The 26,438-nt window shown below is 28.3% G+C and overlaps 1 protein-coding gene and 1 pseudogene across 1 annotated transcript in view; both read right to left on the reverse strand.

Annotated features, from left to right (window-relative positions):
- LOC113372278 (ATPase WRNIP1-like) overlaps nucleotides 1-26,438 on the reverse strand; it is a 75,364-nt gene that overhangs the window by 1,869 nt on the left and 47,057 nt on the right. The gene's annotated exons all lie outside the window — the stretch shown is intronic.
- On the reverse strand, nucleotides 10,507-12,656 carry LOC113372280 (annotated as a pseudogene).

Consider the following 26,438-nt stretch of genomic DNA (forward strand, 5'->3'; position numbering starts at 1 on the left):
GTTCCACTTTACCCCGTATGTGAAAGTAAAATGGGTCAGATACCAAATGTTTAAAAATAGTAAAAAATATAATATTTATACAATTAGGAATTAGTGTACGTATGTATGTAAGTTTTTCTGAAATAGTTCGATAGATGCTTCTTTGATGTATGTTATGTGTTGTTCATTGAGTTTAGACAGTATAATTACCGTACGTCAAATTGGACCGTTGTGCCCCCGCCCTACCCTATGTCAATTTTATTTTATATTAAATTTTAATGTGTCATTTTTATTTTTGATTAAAACGTTTGTATAGGCTTTTCTTTTAAATTACTGAAACATGTAACATATTTGGATATTAAAAAGTTTTTCTTCCGTACGCTTTTAATGACGATCGGTTAGTATGACGAGATTTCGGCGTCCCTTCGATGTCATACTAAGCGGATTCTACTGTACTTAATTCGGACTCAGTAATTTTTCATCCTCGCAAAATGCATACATTTACAAGGGAGAAATTGTACACCCTTTGACAAGGAGTTAATAATCAATTCACATTGTTATTTTCCAACGAGAGATTTTCAGAATGGGGCTGTGGGGGAGTCGCAGCAGTTTGGAACATTAGAGTTAAAATATTAACGAGAATTTAAATGTTACTATATACATATATAATGAATTTAGGTATTTTATTCTAACATTTATAAACTAGTAGTAAGTGGCATTTACTATTTTTCGAGTAATATGTTATCACTACCGCTTGACATCAAGCTGATCGAGATGAGCATTGAACATCAAAGTGTGTGTAGTACGTTCGTTCGTCTATTTTCGCGAAATGTTATCTTTTTGGTATCTCGGAGGTGAGTGCAAACAATGTGCGATTATCTATTATCTAAGAGAAGATAATCCGATTCTATCTCGGTGTTAAAATCAATTTCCTTCTGCGCACACAATGCACTTAATTCTCTCACTCTCATTCATTCTCTCACCTATTTTACGGACTGAAAACACCTTTTGGCAATAATAAATACTAAAGCATTGCTAACCAAGATGAAAAAAAATTGGTAAAGAACAGGTCTTTGGGAAATAAGATTTATTCAAAATCGACTTGTTTAATGAGAAAGCTTTTGTGAATATTTATAAAATCTTGTTTAAAATCCACACACACACGCACCATACAAAACTTTGATTAAATTGCGCTCTATCTAAAAGACAATATTAAGAACTAAAACTTTCAGAGGATTGTTTGTTATCAATTTGGAATCATTTGAGTCCTTGGGAGCAAGGAAATTCGAAAATGTCCATATTAAGGACCACTCTTAATATGAATGTTTTCTGAAAGTTTTAGCTCTTAATATTAACTTTGAGATAGTCCTTTGAGATTTTAATTATGAAATATTTTAAAATTTTTGTTGTAAATTTTTTATAATAAGCAATTCAATGTTATTCTCAAATTTTCATACACTTGTCGCTAAGTTATAAAACAAATGAAATTTTACCTATGTTATTTCCATAGAAACTTTGATTGAAGTGCGGACTATCTTGTATTAATACTAAAACTTGAAACTTTCAGAGATTTTTTTTATCAATTGGAAGTATTTGAGCTTGTGGTAGCAAGGAAATTTGAAAACATATTAAGGTCTTGTTTCTATATAAGGAATTCATGTTCCTGCAAACAGCGAACTTGCCGAACCCTTTTTTAGTCTTGTGCAAATATCTTCAAATTTATATTCAACCACATAATATTATTGTATATAGTTGAAAAGCTTATAAAATAACCTAAACTATAGTATAAATAGAAGTAATAGGTGTCATTATAAAAAATTGCAAAAATTTCTATCAAATATTAAAATTCAATCAGATGATTCAATTCATGTCGAAAGTCTGTACACTTTTTTGGTTCTGTGTAAATATCTCAAAATTCATATTCTGTCATATAATATTATTATATATAGCTAAGAAGCTTATAAAATTATCTATCCTATGGTATTAATAAAATATATTTGTGCCATAATGAAATATCACGAAATTTCCATCAAAATTCAATCAGTGCTTCAATTCATATTTTATTTAACTATAACTTTCCGGACACTTTTCTATTTTTAAGCAAATATCTCGAAATTTATATTATAGGGAATTACATTATCATACATGAGAGTTTATAAAATTACCTAAATAATGGTATTGTAAATGGAATTTTACCCATGTTATTTCCAATAGAAACTTTAGTTGGAGTGCGGACTATCTTAAAAGTTAATATTAGGAAGTTAAAACTTTCAGAGTTTTTAACTTCCCGTAGGGTAAGTTATAGTAATCGCAAAAAAATCGAAAATGAAAATTTTTATATATCTTTACGTTTCAGAGGTTTCTGAACATTTTGGCATACCTTAGAAAAAATGGATATATGTGTGTGTGTGTGTGCGTGTGTGTGTGTGTATGTATGTGCGGATACAAATTTTCGTCGACGATTTCGAGAACACGGATCAACCGATTTGAATAATTCAAAAACAATCGATTCGTATTGATAAGGACACGTGCTGATTAGTATTGGCGAAGGCAGTCTAGCCGTTCCAAAGATACGGGGCAAAAAGTGCCGAAAACGGTAACTCAGTTTTTTAGAGAACGGAGCGTCCGATTTGAATAATTCAAAAAACATTTCACTATATTGACAAGATAAAGAATCGATAAAATTCTCATGAAGGTAGGTCTAGCGGTTTCGGAGATATGGAGGAAAAAGTAAAAAATGAGCCATTTGGCGGTCAAAAATGATCATTAGACATATGCACATCAAATTATCAGATATTTTATAGAGATTTTAACAATAAGTATACATTTTGTTAACATTTCTATGGGTTCCGTACCAATGCTATGCGTTAGACAGCGACGCGGCGCTTTACGCGCTTTATATTTTGTTCCTATGCAGTTAAAGCAGTACGATTGCTTTGAAAAAAAATTGTCAAAATAAAGAAAAAAAATTTTTTTTCAAAAAAAAAATTAAAAAAAGATGTTTTTTTTATTTTTTTTTTTTTCAAAAAAAGTTATTTTTTGTCCAATTTTATAGTTTTCTCAAAATCTTATTCTTTTAAAGTAATTTTTTTTTCAAAAATGTTAATGTGTTTTAAAAAAAAATAATATTTTGGTACGGGAAGTTCCCAGCATTTGCCTTAAGGCACGATGCCTTAATTGCCTTAAGACAGAATTCCACTTACAGCTAGTTTTTTACTATTTGGAACATTTAAGCTCCTGGGAGCAAGGAAATTCGAAAATGTTCATATTAAGGATCACTCTAATATATATAAAATTAACACTATGTGTACAATTGTTGTTTGAGTTTCAAAAACTCGAAAAAGTCCCAACGTTGTGTTTTTGACCTAAAGCGACGCGTCGTCCCGGGTTGCGGTGAAATTTGGTAAGACACGGGCCTGGTAAATTTACGAATAGAAAACTATTATAACTGAAAATTTTGTTTGTTTAATTTTTATTATATACTTTAACAGTTGTGCATATAGTAATCATAATATTCTTTATTACTGTGTCTCATATGTCCTTTACCATGTTTCCATGTCCATCGTTGCTAGATACTTTTTCAAAAATCCACCTATCAATCTGCATAAATGCGTGTTAAATATCTGTAGGTGACAAAATCCGTCTCATTCATCTCATTCATCTGATTCATCTGATTCATCTGCATCCTCTCGTTTTCCATTCTTTTCAAATCTAATGCCGAGATAATATCTCCTAATCCTCGAACTGTAACCGAACGCCCGAGGATAATGTGCGGTTAATGTGGCCCCCTTGGTCGTACTTTACACATTCCCATTGTTGTCACGATAATAATAATAAATAAATACTAAATACTTTTTCAACAGATTTTTTTTCTTGAAACGGATTCCGGGACTGAGGGCATTTTTTTCGAACGGCGGCCGGACGGATCGTGGCCACAAATAATATCGGATTATGGGATAAAGGATATAGGAATAATAAAGGAATTTATAATATATATATATATATATATATATATATATATTAGGGTGGTCCTTAATATGGACATTTTCGAATTTCCTTGCTCCCAAGGGCTCAAATGATTTCAAATTGATAAATAACAATTCTGTAAAAGTTTCAGCTCTTAATATTGTCTTTTAGATAGAGCGCAATTCAATCAAAGATTTGTATGGAAATAGTATGAAAAACATATTTTTCGAAAACCCCATTTTCAAAAAATCTAAATTTGGGATAAATTTTGCTTTAAAGAAAACACTGGACACAAAGTAGAAATTCGGGACTGTCCCGGTCTCCATAATAATAATTGAAAAATTATAATTACTATAATTCATTTGACTCGTATATATAAAACTGTTTAAGCACATAACATCATAAAAAATATCATTCATAAAATGCCAAATTGCTATACGTAAATTTTCCAGGCCAAATTTTGCCTATTTGAACCGCAACCTGGAGAGACGCGTTGTTTCAGGTTAAAAACACTGCACTGGGACTTTGGCTTTTTCTTTATACAGTTTTAACATTTTATCACAATTTTGTAATATAATATATAATAACATTTATTATTATTATTGGCAAATATTAAGGTAATAATGATACATAGAATATTTTTTTATTGCTTCGGGAATTAATATTTTTTTTAATTAAATTATTGATCTATTGTTTGCGACGATTGTGAAACATGCACGTTCGGTTTTGAAGTATAATAAAAACAATACATTTTTAACATATTATAAAAATATATAAATAAAATATATTTTATAAAAAAATTATCTTCAGCTGAATATGCATAACAAAATTAAATAACTTTACAACAATAATTTGATAATAGTTTTGAGAAAAGGGATTTTTCAAACGAAAGTGCTTATTTGGAAGCAAAATGAACTTGTTTAGAAATTGTATATATATATATATATATATATATATATATATAAATATATATATATATATATATACAAATTGAAATGTTTGTTGAAAGCTTGAAAAGCTCATAATAGACTGTTGATGCATCTGCCCCATTGTTCGAATCACTTCAGAAATATAAATGTATATTTGTATATATACATATGTATATATATATATATATATATATATATATATATATAAATATATATATATATTTCTGATCTGATGGTTATTTGTTATTTTTGTATCATTATAAAATCTACTGCTCATAATATGACAATGGCCTTTTCAAAACTTCTTATAAAAATATTTATTCACATTGTAACAGACGGATTAATATACAAACGATATATATATATATATATATATATATATATATAATATAAATAAATATACAGTAGACATTTGCTATACCCTAAGTATATCGGTGGTTAAAATAAATACCCAAATGCAAAAGTATAAAAGTATAAATATTTTTCTTACACATTTATATTGTTTTGTTGAGTATTAGACAAGGAATTCAATGGTGATAAAAACCCCTAACTAGCTGTAAGTGGAATTCTGTCTTGAGGCAATTATGGCATCGTGCCTTGAGGCAAATTGCTGGAACTTCCCGCACCGTAACGAAATGTTCGAAGAATACTGAATGTTTTCAAATAGATTATTATAAATATTGTAACATTGTGTAATATTTATAAGAATTATATAAACCGAATTGCAGAGTTGAAATTATTTGTAAAGTATATTAGAACTATAGTCAGAATTAAAAATAAAATCTGAAATATTTTCGATATACAAAATACTAAAAAAAAAAAAAAAAAAAAAAAAAATTGGAACACAATTTTTTTTTTCAAAATCAATTATTTTGTTAAGACTAGCGGAAAGTTCTTTGAATCATTTAAATCGGACGCTTAGTTCTCTCAAAAACTGCCATTTTTTACATATTTAGCTCCGTATCTTCGAAATGGCTGGGCCTGCCTTTGCCAAAAAGTAATAAACACTTCTCCCAATCATTACTAATTGAATGTTTTTTAGATCATTCAAATCGGATACTCCGTTCGCTCAAAAATTCGATTTCTATTTTCTGCACTCTTTGCTCCGTATCTTCGAAACGGCTGGACCTGCCTTTGCCAAAAACTAATCAGCTCTTTTCCCAATCACTAGGAATCGAATGTTTTTTGAACCATTCAAATCGGTTGATCCGTGACTGGAAATTTGTATCCACACATACATACACACACACACACACACACATCCATTTTTTCTGAGGTATGCCAAAACGTTCAGAAACCTTCAAAACGTCGAGAAATGTAAAAATTTTCAATTCCGATTTTCGGCCCATTACAATAACTTACCCTACGGGAAGTTAAAAAATATCATTTATTTATTGTCAACGTTTTGGAACTATATACGTTTCATCTTCAAAATATCTGATCTTGATTGAAAAGTGAACAAACAAAATCAATGTATTGAAAAATAAATGAAAATTTAAAGGATTTTAATACAAATGATAAAATTATAAATATTATAGCACAAACATATTTTTTCCTCTATGGCAAAAGCACAAAATTTTCCTTTCTCAAGTCAAAAATCAAATTATTACTATTTCCAATAACTATGCGCCATCGCAAAGTCAAAAATCACACATCCCTTATAGTTGCACCCTTATAGTTTTTTCGCCCTATTGGCAAGTCGTCGTTGCAGTAATTAAATTTCGTCAAATGGGAATAACGAGCATATTTTCGGGAAGTAAAATATAATCGCATTTTGGATGTTGTCATTGGTCGACATCGGTGGGAATATTTGACAAATTGTCAAGGGATGAAGGTATAGAGGGATGGAAGTTGTAGCTTTTGGATTTATTTTGTAGATTAGAAAGGGACTTAGTATTTAATAACAAATAGTTTTGTTTGTAAAGCACCAGCTTTTTCTTTATTTATGCCAAGTATAATGGATTTGCTGAAGTTTTTAAAAATTACAGGTTTTAACTAGGTGTAAGTGGCAGTTGGTCTTAAGGCAAGTTGGAAAAACTTCAGGATATGTGTAAATAAAAGACTAAATAAATAATAAGAAATTTCAAACTATTAGGCATGAAAGCTTGAAATTTTGACGTCGATTACTATACGTATTTGCTAATTAATTTACCATCTAGTAACAATAATGAACAATAACATAAAATTAAATAAAAAGGGTACAAAATAAAGGATATAATTTTTATTATCGATTTTTGTCGATTGTTATTGTTGGTTGATTTTTCCATTCGTAGGCCTACTAGGAACATATATAACAAATTTTAAAGTCTTTTATATTTTATATCCAAAAGTTCACGTTTTGCCAAAAAAACATAAGATTTGGAGTTTATCTCTATACAGATCAGAGACATGGACTCTATGCAAAGTCACCAGAAGAGTATTCAAAATGTGGTATAAAAAAGATAAAATCTTTCTAGGTAAGAATTTTCGCATATGATAAGGAAAAGAGGATGCTGGTCAACCTCAATCTGGAAAAGGACTTTGATAAATTATATCAAAATGTAGGAATGCTTAATTTGTTTAGAGATCTATACTGATAAGCAAATGGAAAAATTAGATTATGACTCCGTACAGATCAGAGGTGTGGACTCTAGGGATGATCAACATAAACTTCCTCTAGGTTGGTACTGGACGATGAAATAGAATTGAATTTAAAAATATTGCTAGGAATTGGAAAGAAAGAAATCTACTGTCTTTAGAACCATATTGAGAAACAAGTGGTAAAATAAAAAAATGGCTCTGATGATGAACGACTTACCAGAAAATTGAATGTTGAAGTACCCGACAGAAGAAGTTTTTCAGGAATGAGGTCTAAATAAATGTTTGCTGCGAGTGTTAAATATATTTTCAACCTCCAATCTTGATCAAAACTAAAAAAGGACTTGAAGGGACTTGAAGGAAATCGGATCGTATCGACTGACAAAATAATACTCGGAGAGCTAAAGATTTTAATCCGGCGCCAATATGACAGATGTAAACGAAACTCTTCACCGAATCAAAAATAAAAATAATAAACTCAAAAGAAAAAAGAAAATGAGATTCAATAATATTCTAAGAACCCGTATGGGGGCACAGGGAGGGACTAGGAATAATATAATAAATGGAATAATTCTCCAAAATTTTAAAATTATCATACAAATATATGTCAGGAATTTTATAGATTTGAATATTTTTTTAATATGGGTAGTAGATGCTATATGTATATGGGATATATATTTTATTGTGTGCGTATTTACAAATATGGCATATGGCATGGGCTTAGTCAATTGTAAAAAGTCGTCGGTGGCCCCTAACTGCGATAATGTGTCCGCCCTGGGAAAAGGGGCCCTTCCAACAAATTCGGTACCAAATAGGGCGGCAATAATCTCTACCAATAATAGAAACTCGTATAAAAGTCTATATATATATATATAATATATATATTATATATATATATATATATTTTGATGAGTTATTTAGAATCGGGCAGTAACACCAAGTAAAAAAACTAAAGTAGTTTTGAAATACTTTATTTATCCAAATTAAGCCAAATTTTAACTTGGTGTTACTGCCCGATTCTAAATAACTCATCAAAATATATATCAACACCAAACTCACATATTTCAATATATATATATATATATATATATATATATATATATATATATATATAGGGACATTTATAAACTTATATACCTAATATACGCTTACTTCAATATTGTTATTATGCTTAGGACATCTATTTATTTTCTCTAAAATATTCATGCTTTTATCCATTGTCTTTTTATTTTTTCATTTTTTCCACAAAATCATTCGAATAAATTGTTCGGCTGCAAAAGTGGCTCGTCTGGCGTCAATTTGATGACTTTGCAGAAATTTTTGCAGCATTTGCAATATCCGTTTGCACTTTTGCACAAAGTAACAATGTACACAACAATGGTAATAATAATAATGGTAATGGTAATGGATTGTTAGATGCACTTATAGTTAGAAAGACTTAAATGGGGCCACTTTAGCGACAATTAATAATTGTTGTAATTAACACGTTGGATGAATTAATTGTGTAAAATGATGGATGATGATGATGGTATAATGTACACTGAGGGTTGGAGGAAAAGAACATCTTGAATCTTTTCTTTACCATCTCACCAGAGTTTTTTTTTCCTGTCCATTATATTTTGTTATTGATGAATCGACAAATTTAATCCGATGAAATTGTATACGAGTCCATTGAATTCTCTATTTGGGTTTAGGTTTTTATTATTTAATTCTGTCACGGGTTTATGAACGATTTAAGCTGTTTTGACTGCGACTAACGATAAAACTTTGACACTTTTTTATTTACACTTGAAATTTAGAAAAAAATTATATAGACATCCAACCAATTTAATAAATGAATCTTATGTGTGCATTATAATTATAAAAAATATAATATTTAAACTATAAACAATAAACAAACAACGTTTAAATTCGAATGGTGCAAATATCTTAAAATTTGTATTTTATCATAATATATTACAGTATATGTTTAGAAAACTTATACAGTTTTCCAACTTACTGTAGTATCAGAAATATCAACTTATTAAAAAACACAAAGGATTTAATCAAACTTTGAAAATGTCGTGGGGAGTCGAAAATTGCTATAATTTATATAATTTATATATATATATATATATATATATATATATATATATATATTAAAGTAAGCGTATATTTCTAACAGCGATTTTTGAGTTTGACTCAAATATCTCAAAATTTGTATTATATTTATATTTATTTTTATTCTAAATTATGCCATTAATATAAAAATATAGTTTCAAATTGAAGAATCCTTAAAAATTTCCTCAAATACAAAAATTCAATCAAATAGTCCAACTTATACAACACCAAGGAATCATAACCTGCCGGACATTTTTTTAGTTTTATGTAAATATCTCAATATTTTTATTTTGTCCCAATATATTAGGTTGTCAAATATCTCCCTTCCGCCTTTTTGTATTATAAACCAAGTGCAAAAAAGCGGAAGGGAGATATTTGACAACCTAATATTATTTTTGTCACATTATATTATTATAGTGCCTTATTAAAAAATCGCAAAAATTTTCATCAAACATAAAAGTTCTTTAACATAATGTTAGGACCACCACTGGGCGGCCTGATATGCTCTTTCTATTAAAAAAATTACTAGATGTCATATTTATAGACAGTTGTAATTACTTAATGAAATAAAAAAACATAAAAGTTCAATCAAATGGCGTAAGTAAAAGAAGTATAGTATACAGAATATATATGTATATACATAAAGATGAAATTTCATTAAATCAAGGGTTGTACTAATAAAATCTCTTGGACTTGTTGTGCAAATAAAGAAGTAACATAATTATGGTCAATGCACCACCAACCCTTTCATCCCTTTCTTCATCCGAACGACAAACACAAATGTGTTTCCTGGTAAACAAAAACCGATTTAATATCAGTCGAAATGTTGAAAATATTGTCCAGTAACATTTTTATCATGTCGAATTTGATTTTGAGGCATTTTGAGGTGTTTAGATACACGAATTTAAAAACGGCACCAAAAATAAATAGTCGTACATAATTATTTTTTATAAATTTACCTATTTTTGGCAGCGGCCGCCCTGTCCCTCTGCCTCCGATTTTTGAACCAATTTCCGACTTGGGTCGGAGTCAATCCGGTCGCCTGGGCCAGCTCTCGTTTTTTCGTAGGGTTCGGGTAGGGGTCCTGGAGGTACCTTGAAAATAAAACAAAAAAATCAAATAAAAATCAATTATATAATATATAATTGTATCCTTACCATTCTCTCAAAAGGTTCCTCGTTCTTTCCTTAAAAACAATGCGACTTTGGTTCACCTTCGCTGATTGAATAAGGAAGAGGAAACTTTTTTCGGATCCTGTATTTATCGACTGGACCCAAAGGGCGACCTCTTAATTTTTCTGCTTCCTGGGTAGAAAAGAAGAAACTTCAAACATGGAAACTTCAAACATGGAAACTTCAAACTAAAACTAATAATTACAGTTTTAATTTTTTTCTAAATTGCAATAAATTGAATTTTACCATAAGTTACAGAAATTTATGAGATCTCAACTTATTTATAATAATAATAATTTTTAGGTATTTACGTTGATTTAAAAAAATCACAACTTATATTTAAGAAAATTTAAGTTTTGAATCTGGTAGAAATTTTTAAAAAACGGTAAACTTTAATATTTTTCTTTATTATTATTTATTAATATATTATTTTCATATTTCAGTCAGGCAGCGCAATAAACTGTAAACTTTTAATATTTTTTTTATTATTATTTATTAACCTCCCGAAGGAGAAGTTTAAGTTTTATATATATTATTTTCATATCTCAGTCAGACAGGGGTGTCTGGTATGAGAGATTATGAAAACAAATTTCATAAAAATATTTGATTAGATGATTAACAGTTTTTTTAAACAGCAATGATTATTTTAGTATTTTACATAATATTCAGAATTTTATAACTTTTCTTACTAAATTTTTATTTTAAAATTATAATATATGTATGTACGTAATGCATATGTAATGTAAGTACGATTTTTTATAATTTATACGTTTTTGTAGGTTTCAATGACTTAATGGGGTATTCTAGTGTACAGCGATGAATTTTAGGTCATTTTTAAAGTGTCGTAAAAGAAAGCAATGAATGTCTTTATTAAATTGAAATACAAAACAAAATTAAAAAATAATGTAGTGGGTGATGTCAAAAAATTGGCACCTCAGTCTTGACATGATTCAGCCCTCCTAGCCGTGGGAAATGCAGAAAATAAAATGATTATGTAGATTAATCTACAATGATGTCGCAATCGCCCGAGCTAGCGATGAGTAAAAATTTTTTTTCACAATTTGGCGACTGTTGAAAAAAAAAGTGTTTTTTACTGTTTTTTTTTGAGTTTCTCGAATTTTTAAAAATAGTAAAAATTGGAATTTGGGGATAATCCTAGTTCGGGCTATAGATAGGTCCATAAACAAGACTTTCTGAACATTTCAAGTGAATCGGTCGATTAAAACTCGAGAAATCGTGTTAACAGTAATGAAAAAGTCTGTTCTGAGAAAAACGCATTTAAAGTTTTGCCTGAAGCCAAACCAGTATGGGGACCGAGTCAGTAAAATGCCTATATCTCCGAAAATAATTCAAATTTTCAAAAACCTTCTCGTACCCATATTCTTAGATAGTTGAACTTTGAAAATATGAATTTCTACACTAGAATACCCCCTTAATCTAATCATAAAGGGATAAGTTAATCTAACAATATAATAATTTTATTTCTTATAATTTAATAGAATTTCTGTTTACTTATTTAATATTATGAACATAGTAATAATATTTCTTCTTACATATAGGTAAATATATTCTACCTGATAGTGAGCCTCCAGCCACATCGCCTGCAGCTTTCCATGGGAGTCCCTAGTGAATTTATGCCTCTCTAGAATCGCATACAACTCCCTAAAGTGTCCACTGTGAAAGGCCACGATGGCCCTGGCCCTCAAGACAGCCTCCGACCTGTCCAACTCCAGAATATTCGGATGGGCCACCGGCAAAGACCACAGGAACCTGGCCAATCTCTCGATGTCGCCGGATTCCTCCAGAGTCTCGCAGACCGAGGACACTTGGTCCAGGGTGAAACTGAGAGTTGGCAGCGGAGGCGCCGGAGGGACCCCTTGGGATAAGAGGGGACCCGGGAGGGCCCTTGAGGACATGTCGAGGGGCGCCTCCATTTCAGAAGATGGAGAACATCTTGTGTCATGTGAGTAGGTAACTTGAAGTCATATTTTTTTAGTCAAAATTAGAATTGTGTCATGACATATTGATGGATTTAGCACCATAAACTTCCGACGGCAAACGATATTGTCCTCATATTTTTCACTTAATTGTAAAATTTTATATGAAGTACATGATAATTTTTTAATATTTAATCGAAAAAAAAATTGAAAATATTTATTTTATAAATAATTTAATATTATTTCATCACCAATACACTAAAAAGTTTTATTTTGAATCACTTTTTCACACAAACTTTCGGGCTAAATTTTGTTTTTGCGATGTCACCACATTCGTCTGACATATTGACACTTTCTGGCATGTATGACATAGGATGTGTCATGTATTGACATTGAATTTCATTACATTATTGATAATTAGTTTTTATTTTGATTAATTATTTAATTCTACTGACATATTGATAATACAATTATTGATATTAATATATATTTTAGAAATTGTATCAATTAACTGACACTATTGAAACATGTATGGCATACTAGGTGTCACTTATTGACACTGACACCATTTTAGTTAATGATAATAACTTTTATATTTGATTAATTTAATTAATCATAATATAGTATATTTTTAGAATCATGATTTTTATAATTATATTTAAAGTATTATGATATTAACTCGATTGACATGTGTCAAGGTTTATGTCAATACTAATTTAGAACAAATTTGTGCAAATTTGGTGTTATTGTGGATAGTCTATTTTAAAATTTTTGTTTTTTTTAGTATTTATTTCAAATACTTTATAGACAAAGTTTATAGCTTGTTGATCTTTCATACTTTTGTACGTGTATGACACTTGTCAGATAATGGCGTCTGACCCTTATTGACAGATTGACATATATGTTGCAGAATGGCATCGGGTAATAGATATGTCCGTTTTTCTTTTTTTTGTATATAAATTATAATTTCTTTGCAATTATACATTTAATTTGTTTAACAATGATCCTGGTTTCTAATGTTCCAGGTTTCAATTAATTTTCAAAACAAATTTGGCTTAATTGCTGAACAAGATATTAGACTGCCTCATGACGAATTTACAAACTTTTTCTGAGCACTTTTTTTAAATTCACTAACACATGAAAAAAATTGTTTGACGTCATTGTCACAGCACTATTGTAAAATTTTTAAATGTTTAAAGTTTCCATATTGTTGCGCATGCAAAATTTGGAGGTAGAGCAGAGAAAATATAATAATTCTTGACAGCCTTACTCGCAAAAATAATGATGTCAAAAGTATTTATTATAGTAACAATTCCTTTGAGGACTCCTCCAATTTTTAAATATATGTCACAACACAACTTTAAGGGCTGCAATAAATTACCAACACTTTCTTTTACAATTATCAATTATTATTTCAATTACAAGCGACTTGTAAACGTGTTGACTTCTCGAGTGCCGGATTAAAACTGAAATTCCCGCCGGAGGCGTGTCTCGCCTGCTCCGCGATTGGTCGGAATTTTCCCGCCAATGGTGCTGGACGGAAGTCTCGACGACGCTTTCCCCACTTTTTGCTTGAAGTTCTTGCGCTGGTAGTCGTAGTTGTTAGGACGTAGACACATGTGTGTATTGTCGTGTGCAAGCGGAGTGATTGTACTCGTGAAGTGATTCGGAATTGTTAAATGACATACTGGATGTAAAATAAAATAGAGTCATGAATATATATATATATATATATATATATATATATATATATATATATATATAAAGAGGTGTTCACATAAAATGAACAAAATGCATCATGCTTCGAATGAAATTACATTGTACGGAATGACTGTACCATATGTTAAGTGCTCAGTGTATTACAATACTTGTACAATATATGTATATATATATATATATATATATATATATTGTATGTATGTATGTATGTATGTATGTATGTATGTAGTCTTATAAATCATTGACTGTTGATACCTGAACTAAATGATAATAACATAGGTACAGCGTTTTTTCATGTCACGTACATTGTATATATATATATATATATATATATATATATATATATCAAATCAACAATACGAAAATATGGAAAAAAATTGAAAAACAAGGTCTAAGATTTGAATAATTATTTTAAAAAAATTGATAATATTATGATCCATGTACTAAAAGGGCAGAATTTTGTTTATTAACGCAAAGGGGGTTTAAAAAAATAAAAACAGATTCAGCAAATTTTCTAAGGTCACCATACTTTTCTTTATGTAAAATAATAGGATTTTTTGTATTAAAAGTATGGTTTAAACTAATGACATGTTCTGAAAACATAGTCTTAAACTGATTTGGATTTTTAGAATTATAAATATGTTGATTAATTCTCTTGTCTCAACGTCGAACAAAAAATCTAAATCTTGTATATATATATATATATATATATATATATATGTATATATACTGGCTGTCCCAGAACTCAACGTATGGGATCTTAGTATTGATCATAACTATAGTGAAAAAAAGTACAAAAAAATTATTCCATGTGGTTTGAAAGTTTTGAGCTTTCAAGTAGAGCTTTGGTAAAATTGTGACCGTTTTTCGGTTATTGTGGTTAATTCTTATTAATTATATTTATTTGAATTTTGAATATTTTGAATTTCCCCAAGTTTTCAAGAATTAAGATCTTTTATTGGACTATGCATTTAAAATTTTTAAAATATGTCGACTTGAAAGACATTGTTTTTTAAAAAAGTGTACTGAAGTGTGTTGGCAAGTTTCATCCAAAGTTGGCACATTTAATGAAGATTCTGAAATGGTAAAATACTTGATAGTTCATAATTAAAAAAATTGAGTAAAAAAATAAAAACCTAAAAAACACTATTGTTGCTATTTTTGCTCACATTCAGTTCAAATGTTTGGTTCTGGCCCTAGCAAAAATCATGTCATTTTTAGGTTTTTATGTTTTTACTCGATTTTTTTTATTATGTACTATCAAGCATTTTACAATTTCAGAATCTCGATTAAATGTGCCAACTTTTCATGAAACTTGCCAATGCACTTTAGTAATTTTTTTTCAAATGAGGGCCTTACAAATTCGACCAAGTTTTAAAACTTTAAATTCATAGTTTTACAAGGTTGATTCTTGTAACTTGAGGAAATTGTATCATAATTTTTGAATATGATCTTAGAAATATTATTCACGGTTACACTTTTAAAGTTTAAATAAGCAAAAGTAATAAAAATTAACAGAAACATAGTCATAATCTTAATAAAGCTCTTAGTTGCACTTAAAAGCTCATAATCCTTAAATGACGTCATATAATATTTTTTCTGATTTTTTTCTGAACATCTACGGTCAATGCTATCGTCAACGTTGCCTTGACGTCGAGTTCTGGGACACTCTGTGTATATAATATATAACCCTCAACGTACCATACCAAATATACTCTATTACAAATTTTATTCACTCCTCAGACTTCATATTTTCCTATAAACAATATTTACACAATACCAAAAAAAGGACAAAGGACAACTAAGGAAGGATTATCGATAATAATATCGATCGCTCCTGCTAATGCGACCGCAAAACCGATTTCGATAATCGCCTTATTTCCACCAAAATTTTATAATCGAAAAGGATTCTGTTGTTGTGCCCTTTTGAATTCGAATCCTTTATCCGGATTTAGATAAAGGACGTATAAAGCGTATCCTGTGCAGATTCTTTTTTCTTTATTTTAAATTTGTGTCCGGTATTTCCGGATTTTGGGAAAAACAAAGTAGACCTCAGAAGGTCATTAAGGGGAGAGCAAATAGTGGAAAATTGTTATTGAAGGTTCCGTATAAACACTTACTCAGGTAATAATGAATACAATGTAGTATAGAATTATTTAAGTATTTAGAAAAATTAAATATAGGTTCAGGCTAGAATAATAAAATTTAAACATCATAAACATACATCTTTTTATATAATTGTTTTATATGCCTTCCCTCTATCCGTCTCTCCAGATATTGATTAATTGAAATCAATTTTAATTACGAATCGATAATAATTATTGATTATTTATTTAATTGATCAATATTGACTTCCATTAAGATAAGGTCAACTATGAGAGAATCATATTCATCTTCTTGTGGGTTCTTTTCGTGGAATAATTGCATCTGCAATTGCAATTACTAATAAATTTATTAAGCAATTTAGATGTCAGTCAATCTTAATAAATTTAAATTTTAAAAGTTTCAAGGAAAAAAAACTCTTTGAAAATTCAATGAAATTTGGATGGAAATATTCTGGATATAAATAATTTTAAAATACATTTTTATACTAAATTATTGTAATGATTTCACAAGGTTATTATCGAAATATATAGGCAGATCGATAAATCTTAAAAACAGCAATAATTTTAATTTTAGATATATATATATATATATATATATATATAAATATATTTGTGTGGATATTTACAGATGGAATGAGCTTTCGACGTGACAAATTAATATGGGAAATTAATCTGACAACTTGACAACTTGTTGTGCAACTTTTATGCATTTCATACATCATATATATATATATATATATATATATATATATATATATATATATAATCATTTGCCGTCGGTAAATATTACATTCTGCATGTACTATATTTTTGATCACAATTTCCAGTTTTGAAGACTTTGCTTAAATTCCATATCTCTGATCTATACAGAACGACTTTTTAAATAATATATATATATATATATATATATATATATATATATATCAATAGTAATTTAAAATATTAGTTTCAAAAAGATTGCTACCGAATTGGGTGTTAATGATTCAACCGTAAATTCGAAACCACTTTTTATAACATCTGATGCACATGTATATATACGAGTATTAATATATCTGACATAATTTATTTTTTTTAGATTCGGTGGTCCGTTGATATCATTACTCATTTTTGTGTCGGACTCGTCGTAATTATTATGAAAAATATTCGAAATACAAAACGAATGATGAAAAAAGATCATCTTGGAGTCCGTCTGTTGGCCTTTTTTCTGATGCCTTCTGCTTTCAAATGAAATTAACACTCGATTTCATTAACCAACACCACCACCATGATAATAATAATATTATTGATGAAGATACATAGAAATAATCAATAATATTTAAGACTAGATAAGATAAAATACTAAGACTTTTCTATTAGCTGCTGTGATGTAAATTCCTTCTGATAATATTATATCAAATATATTTTCAATACTGATTCAATATATATTATAGCAATTACCTGAAAGCCTATTCTCACTTGATATTTTGTTTTAGATCTATAATTGCCAATGAAAGTCTGATATTAATACTGCTTGATATCAAGCTTGCCAAAATGAGTATCTTACCCGGAATTAATGGGTGCTCCAGTTTATCAAGAAAGTATATAAGTATAAAAATTGTGTTGGTGTTCTACACCAAAATAAATAATAATATATAAATCCAATTATAATATGTGTAAAATAGAAGGTCTTCCAGAGGCAATTTAAAATTTATTATTAATATTATTATTTTTATTAATATATATGGCTAAATGCCATACACAATATAAATATTTCAATTCAAGTTTTAGACTAATATTAAATAATTAAATGACATTAAATAATTCATTAATTATTAATTACTTTGTTAAATATTCATATTGTTGTATGTATATTTTATGTTAAATTAATTTTTCAAGATAAATTGAATGTTTAATTTAATCAAAATAATTCTGCACTATATTATTTTGTTAGTTTAATAATTATTATTTAATTGTTAAATAATAATTTACACATTTAAATGTTTTATATTGTTGTATGTCTATTTTTTACTATGTATGTGTAAACTATTATTTAATTGTTAAATATTTATTTGGGACATGTTTAATCTGGATAAATTAATCCTGTTCAATATTTTCTGTTACTTTATTTATTATTATAATAAATAAGTTTGTAAATCTATTTCTATTTCTATTGTCTATTTTCAGTTAAATTGAAGTTTGAGGCATATTTAATCTAGATAATTATTTATTAATTATAACATTATTGCCTGCTAGTTTCTTTGTTACAATATTAAAAAAAATTATAAATTTATATTTAGGAGTTAAATACTGACATGATACTTACGTTATTATGAGGCTATTTTTTTCATGTATACTTCCTAAATGAATTTAATAATTTGAGGCATATTTAACTCAATGAAATTGATTCTGATTAATATATATTTTCTTTTGATTTATTTGTTACTATATTAAACAAGTTTGTAAATTTTTATTCAGGTGTTAATTATTTATATTGTTATATAAATAATTGTAATTATATAAATATTATTGTTATATAATAATATATAAACTATTGAATTAAGTTTTCAAGATTTCGATAGATTTTTTTATTTTATGCCTACAATATTTATTCTGTAAGTTTATTTATTACAATATTAAAAATAATATTATAATTTAATAAATTCGATATTTTAACGGATAATTAACGCATTATCGATATTGGTATACATGTAATTGATAACTTCACATCAGTTTGAAACAAACAGAACAAAAAATTCAAAATGTCCGCTGAGGCTTAATGTCAAATTTAATTAAGTGTTTGTTTAGTTAGAAAAATTGATAAATTCTTTTAAAACGTTAAATTTAACTTAAATATATTATATTTGTGATAAGTTAAACAATAAATGTCTAGTAATATGAAAAACAAAGAATGTATTAGATTTTCAGTGCTTATTGGTTGCGTTTGAGTCATTTTGTGTTAAGAGGTTAGATAGTGATTTTAGTAAACTTAAATTGTACTTTAAATGAAGTTTTATAAATTGATGTGTAAGGAATATTAACATATATGGAGTTGAAGGAATTATAAAGTAGTAAGTGATATTGTTATTAAAATAAATTTCTCTACTTTGACAAGTCGTTTGAAAATAGACGCAATGTTTTGGTTAAGTCCTTAACCTCCAGAATTTGCATACATATTTTATTTTATGCACGTTTCAAATAGATGAAATAATTCTTCACAATATTTAGTTCAAAATCTATATGTAGATTTTTAAAATTCAAACTTTCATAGAAAATCTTTCCGCGTCGCTAAAAAGTTTCGTGAGTCGAATATGAAAAATGGCGCGTTTTTTTGCTTGTAACTTTTTCCAGAATTGAGATAGAATATTTTTGCTTTATCGGATTTATTTAACATAAACTTTTCTACGTAATGGTATAATTTTTGTTATTGCTTGAAGTTTCACAAAAATCTAAAGTTGTTTAATCAATAAATTAACAATAATATTGAAACAGCAAATGTTTAATATTTTGCAACTGTTATATATTCAAATTGTTCATACACAGACATTTATATTTATATTCATATAATATAATATATATATAATTTTTACTATTTTTTTATTCGGCTAAAACTACGAGCAAGTTTATAAATAATATTTTCATAATTACAAGCGTTTTATAATATATATTTAATTAAAATATATATATATATATACATATATATATAATATATATATATATATATATATATATTATGAAAAATTTATTTAATAATTTGTTGATTGATTTATACTGACAACAAATATTTGGTGAGGGTCCACAAACCAGATATTTAATACCAATGTCAATATAAATCAATTCTATTATTTTTAGAGACTTTTTTATAAGCATTTAAATATATATATATATATATATATATAATTGAATTCTTTATTATTAAATTGTGCAATATCATATAGAACACTAACAACTACGTATTGCTTTTTTTAAAGAACACATATTTTTTATAAATAATATTTTTGTGCTACAATTACTTATAATACAGACTTAAATTTATTACGTACACGTATATTGATAATATTAATGATAATAACGATTGTTAATTTTTCTAACACTGAGAAAAGTTTGTTGCATTATTTACATAGAAGTTTTTTGAGATCATTTTTCACAATTTGTTAAATAATAGTAATACAACGCGGTTTTTAGCTTTTTGTTTATTTTTAACCATTTGTCATTAACACTTTTTGTTAAATTTGCTTTAAATTTAACATAATTTTCACTATTTGTTGATATAGTTTTTTACTCACTGCATAACTATTATTTTGTTAATTTATATTTATTTATTTTGTTTATTATAATCACTCTTTTGTTTATTTAAAGTTACTGAACTTTCCACAATATTTATCATTAATATTAATAATTCAATTTATTATATTTTATTTGCAAAGCGATTCTTGTCTAAAAAAGCTGTCTCATTAGTAAAGCTTTGAGTTTTAGAAAATTTCGATTAAAAACATTATTTGTAATTCGAAGTTAAATTTAATCTGCACATAGATTTTCATAATTCATATTTTTCACTATTTTTACCAGTAATTTTTTCTTTCAAATTTAAATATATTTTTTTCGGTTACATTGCATCACTGATGTTGAACATTTTCTCCAAAAAAAGTTATCAAATTTAGAATTCCAGTGTTAGTTTATCAATTGACAAAAATTAGTTGTTTCCAATTATCTCTACTGTCTGATTATCACAATTTAGAAAACTCGGAAGTCGAAATTACAATTTATCTGGTTTTCTGGTATTCTTTGGATTATTTTTAGCAAGTTTGATCATTTCTGGGTCTGATATATAACTCCTGGATTCATAATTCAAATCGTAAGTGCATTCTTACTCCTACTTTTTTTATAAATTTATATCCTTTTTGTCAAAATATGATTTGGCGATTATTGGACATCACTAGTTTTGAAAATTTTCTATGAAAATGTTTTCAAGTTTTAGACTTTCAATGATACTTCATTAATTTTCCAACAATTTGGTAGAAATTGGTGAAGCTGCTGCTAATTGATATAGGTTTTTGAACTTTTGGAAGTTCCTAAAACTTAAATTAGCATTTTCCTGGTTGTCTGGTACTCCTTGGATAGTTTTGAGCAAGCCCAAAATTTATTGATAAATTACTAACAATATCTCAGATTTTTTGAAAATCTTTTTTAGGAATCTATTCAGAGATTTACCATGTTCACATTCAGGGACTGTCAATTTTGCTTCATAAGTCATTCATCGCTGTTTTTAGCATTTTATTAACACTTTTTTTGTTAAATTTAACACAATTTTTACTATTTATTAATATAGTTTTGTCAAAATTTGATTTGGTGATCAATGGGCATCACTAGTTTTGAACATTTTCTCTGAAAATGTGTTCAAATTTTAGACTTTCTATGATACTTATTAATTTTCCACCAATTTGGTAGACATTGCTGCCAATTCATGCACGCTTTGGAACTTTTGGAAGTTATTAAAATCAAAAGTAGCATTTTTCTGGTTGTCTGGTACTTCTTGGATCGTTTTGAGCAAGTCCAAAAATTTCTTGGTAAATTACTAACAATATCTTTTCTTCAACACAGAATTCTTAAATATTTTTTTTGGGAATCTATTCAGAGATTTGTCATGTTGACACTCAAGGACTATACATTTTTTTATTACCATTCCACTACGCACTATTATTACAACTCTCCCATGGCCTATGGACAACCCCTGCAGAATCCCTGGCCTCCTTAATATTCCTCCAGCCTGTAGAAGCCGTGTCCTCCAAATCGCCCACACTGCTCCTCCTTTTACCGACCTCAACATGGCCAACATTCTTATTATCATCAGCCTCGAAACTGGCCTCGCTTCCATCCTCGTAATTCACCCTCGAGGACTCGTTCAGCCTCTCATTTATCCTTTCCTCGAAGCCGAAATGGGCCGCCATCTGCTGCCTACTGGCAGCCAGTTGGGCGGCGAGGCCCATTTGGAGTCCTGCTCCACCGAATTGGGGCACCGGAAGCATCGGCTGGGGGTGCGGGTGCGGGGTTAAGGATGTTGAACCGGTTATGGTTTGTGGCAGAGGTGGACTCGGGGATGGGGACTTCCAGTTTTGGAAGTTGTCTTGGGAATGGGAAGGATGGGGCTCGCCTCCGGGCGACGATGGCGGCGATGATGTCATCGAGGGGGACCAGGTGCCGTTTCTTCTGAGGACAAAGAAAAAAATAAATGATAATGGATATATATATATATATATATATATACACCTAAGTCTGTTTTTACACGGTCTTTTTGTACACGGTTTGATATAACACGGTTTGAAAATTGAATATTTTTAATTTTTTTACACGATTTGATTCCATTTAGCACGCTTTGAAATTTTATGTACTTAAATTTTTTTGTCAAATTTAATTTTTGCGAAGTATGTTCATATCACAAAATAGTATTTATGAAAGAAAAAAGTCTGAAACCATCGATAGTGTTAATGGTAAAATAAAATTTATTACTTTGATAATATTTACATAACAGTATTCTATTTATACAATAATACAAGGTATATTATTCCTTTGGGCAGGCAGTCGAAATAGAATGATTTTGTTGAAACTTCTTTCTTTTATACCATGATGGAGTTCACTCCTAGATAGATATCCTCATCAGGTCCGCATTCTATATATAATTTTGTATTCTAACAGATAGTATCGATAGTTTGCGAACACTAGCTTAAAGATTTAACTGAATTCCCCTTTAGCGCGTACAAACAGTTTTTACTGGTCAAGGCAAATGTGAATAGCACTAATTTAGGGGAATTATTATTAAAATAAACATGAATTCTTGTTCTTGAAAATTCTAGTTTTTCACTAATTTTAATAGGTTTTAGAGATTAGGAACAAATCACCCATTTTTGTATAAGATCAATGTCTTTTTTTACACGTTTTTTTTTTACACGGCTTCTTCTGGAACCAATCTCCGTGTAAAAACAGACTTGGGTGTATATATATATATATATATATATATATATATATTATATACTACTAGCTGACCCGGCAAACGTTGTTTTGGAGGTATATTCTAAACAATTTCTAGAGAATCAAAAATATTAATACTTTAAGTGTATAAGGATGTGTTGTTTGAATGCTTAAATAAATCCCATTATTTTTGTCTATATTTTGTCAATATAATCAAACTAAAAGTTTTATACACTTTCTAAATATAGAAAACATGGTATAAACCAATCCAAGGCTTTTTTGCTTTTTCGACTTATTGATTACGTTTCAAGTTTTTCAGATTCTTTTTGGATTCTGGATTTTGTGTATAATTGTAAATAATGCTACTGAGCTCATAAAAAAATTTCAAATTTCTGCGAGGACAGATAGAAAATGAATTAAGTATTTCTTCTTTGATCTGCTTTTTGAAAAGTTAAAGTAACATTCGATAAATTAAAGTAAATTTAATTAAAAATATATATGTAGAGCAGGGCGAGGCACAAAGGTCCAATTTGACTTTGAGCATATATAAACTATATTATGAAAAGCAAACCAATCATATCACAAATAACACATTTCAAACGACCAATTATCTGACTACATTCAGTAAAACCGCCAGCTTCATCATTCATAAAAAATAAGCAAAATAAAAACTGCAACTTCATCATTGTAAAAAATATGCTTTTTTGCAGTATTTCAAAAATTTTTATCTAGACCTTTTTACCCTATAGGCGAAGTAACTTGGAACGATCAAGTGGCAAGCAGGTTTAATATCTATTTTAATTTTAAAGGTGTTTTACAAAATAATTTCACTTAACTAATGCTAAAAAACTATCAACGGCAGAAAATTCTTTTATTATGGATTTTCAAAAATTATCGTTTTCTCCCGATAGCAAAGTCATAAGAATCAAGGTTATAGCTGGTTTTACATCTTTTTCCCTCTACTTTCATATATCTTTGTTAAACAATGCTTAACTTCACTAGATTTGACACATTGGTGGTGGACCTTTTTAATCACGGATCTTTCATATATTTATATCTATTCTTCGATAATTCTGGGAAATTATAACTGGAAAATGTTATTCGACAAAATGTCCATTTGATCCATACCAAATATAGGTTCTGAATTTAAATAACATAAATAAAAAAATAATATAACCTAGATGTTTTATAAATACCAATGAGTATATAATTATACAAATGAGATCATTCAGAGCACCGTGTTTGAGAAAAAATATTCCAAAAAGTGCATTTTCATATTAACATTTCAAAAAAGTTGATATTTGAGTTTCTAGTAACACTTGCGATCTGTTTAATGACGTTTTGTGTATAAATGTAACTACGAACAAAACTACTTACTACAATTTAATCATAATTAAATAATATCCACGTAAAACATCCCATTAAAAGTAATTGAACTGTTAAAACTGTTTGTTTGACATTTGACGTATTAGCCACCGTCCATTGTTTTATTCAAATTACGCTTTTTAAAAAATTTTCAAATTAAAAATGTAAAAGTTTTCTACGCGATTTTGAAATAATATATCACCTTTCCGACAACCTACACTGATTAGCTCGAATTTTCAAGACTAAGACTGGCCCAATCGGTTTAGAGCCGTTTTCGAGTTTTAGTGGACTATTTGATCGAGAGCTCCATTTTTATATATAAGATATATTATATATATATATATATATATATATATATAGTGTCTCAGGCTCACTCTCGTCCTGTGAATAAGTCATTAATATCGGATTATAACCGCCCACAGGTAAACACCCGCCGTAACCGGATTAACCACAATATGTCTCCTTCCTTACATCCATTATTATTATTATTATTATTATTATTGTGGTCAAAACTGTGTAATATTTCACAAATAAAAATTCTATTCTTAAGCCGATTTCGGGAAACGCGAAGGGAATAATTGTCCTCGGGGGCTTTCCACCAGAAAGATCAGTTGAAAAAGACTATGAACTATTTTAAAATCGAAATTAAATAATGTATACTTCATATATCATATTTTACCCCAAAATCAAATTCGACATGATGGTTATCAATATTATTTAATATTTCGACTGATATTAAATCAGTTTTCTATTACCAGGAAACACATTTGTGTTTTGTCGTTCGGATGAAAAGGGATGAAAGGTTGGTGGTCATTGACCATAATTATGTTACTTCTTTATTTGCCACCAAGTCTATGAGATTTTATTAGTAGACAACCCTTGATTTAATGAAATTTCATCTTTGTATACATACATATATATTTTTGTATACTACACTTCTTTACTTATATGTATTTAAACCATCATTTGATTGAACTTTCATGTTTGATGAAATTTTTTCGATTTTTTAATATAACACTATTTATTCTTATTTACGCCACAATTTAGGCAGTTTTATAAGCTGTTAAACTATATATAATAATATTATGCGATAGATTAGCTTTTTGTTAGAAACTTTATTTGATAGAAATTTTCACGATTTTCAATATAATTTGATAAACTTTTTTATGCTATAATACAGAAAATTCTACAAACTTTCTAACCACATGTGACAAAATAATTTAAAAGAATAAAAATTTTATAATATTTGCACAAAACTAAAAATGTGTCCAGCAAGTTATATTTTTTGCGCCAGTTGATCAAAAGTTTGACGATTTTTAAACAAGGCATTAAATAATTCTACATTCGTCATAATAAAGGGGCATTTATAACCTTTTTCAACATATATTATAAGTATATTTAGTAGCATAAATATTTCAAGATATTTGCAAAAATGTAAAGAAGTGGCCGGCAAGATCCAGTTGTTGAATTTTTATATTTGGTGGAAATTTTCACGATTTTCCAATACGGCACTTTAAACTTTTAATATGTTATAATTGAGGTAATTTTATACTCTGTTTCATTACATATAATAATATGATGTGCCGGAATATAAATTTTGAGATATTTGTACTAAACGAGATCATTAAAAATCTGAAAGTTTAGCGT

Source organism: Ctenocephalides felis, unplaced genomic scaffold (genome assembly GCF_003426905.1).
Source record: "Ctenocephalides felis isolate EL2017-DRISC unplaced genomic scaffold, ASM342690v1 CF-g0.4_SCAFFOLD_01604, whole genome shotgun sequence".
Lineage (NCBI taxonomy): Eukaryota > Metazoa > Arthropoda > Insecta > Siphonaptera > Pulicidae > Ctenocephalides > Ctenocephalides felis.